The sequence below is a fragment of the Anopheles merus genome, chromosome 3R (genome assembly GCF_017562075.2).
Source record: "Anopheles merus strain MAF chromosome 3R, AmerM5.1, whole genome shotgun sequence".
In the NCBI taxonomy this organism is placed as follows: domain Eukaryota; kingdom Metazoa; phylum Arthropoda; class Insecta; order Diptera; family Culicidae; genus Anopheles; species Anopheles merus.
This window is the reverse complement of record NC_054084.1, coordinates 10,915,245-10,915,905: the sequence shown is the minus strand read 5'-3', so window position 1 is coordinate 10,915,905 and position 661 is coordinate 10,915,245.

Genomic DNA, 661 nt, shown 5'->3' with positions numbered 1-661 from the left:
GATTTTCGCAAAAACTTCTGCGATTTTCGCAAAAACTTCTGCGATTTTCGCAAAAACTTCTGCGATTTTCGCAAAAAGTTTTGCGATTTTCGCAAAAAGTTTTGTGATTTTCGCAAAAACTTCTGCGATTTTCGCAAAAAGTTTTGCGATTTTCGCAAAAAACTTCTGCGATTTTTCGCAACAACTTGCGATTTCACAACAACTTCTGCGATTTTCGAAAAAACTTCTGCGATTTTCGCACAAAAACTTCTGCGATTTTCGCCAAAAACTTCTGTGATTTCGCAAAAACTTCTGCGATTTTCGCAAAAACTTCTGCGATTTTCGCAAAAACTTCTGCGATTTTCCAAAAACTTCTGCGATTTTCGCAAAAACTTCTGCGATTTTCGCAAAAACTTCTGCGATTTTCGCAAAAACTTCTGCGATTTTCGCAAAAACTTCTGCGATTTTCGCAAAAACTTCTGCGATTTTCGCAATACTTCTGCGATTTTCGCAAAAACTTCTGCGATTTTCGCAAAAACTTCTGCGATTTTCGCAAAAACTTCTGCGATTTTCGCAAAAACTTTCTGCGATTTTCGCAAAAAACTTCTGCGATTTTCGCAAAAACTTCTGCGATTTTCGCAAAAACTTCTGCGATTTTCGCAAAAACTTCTGCAATTGTCGC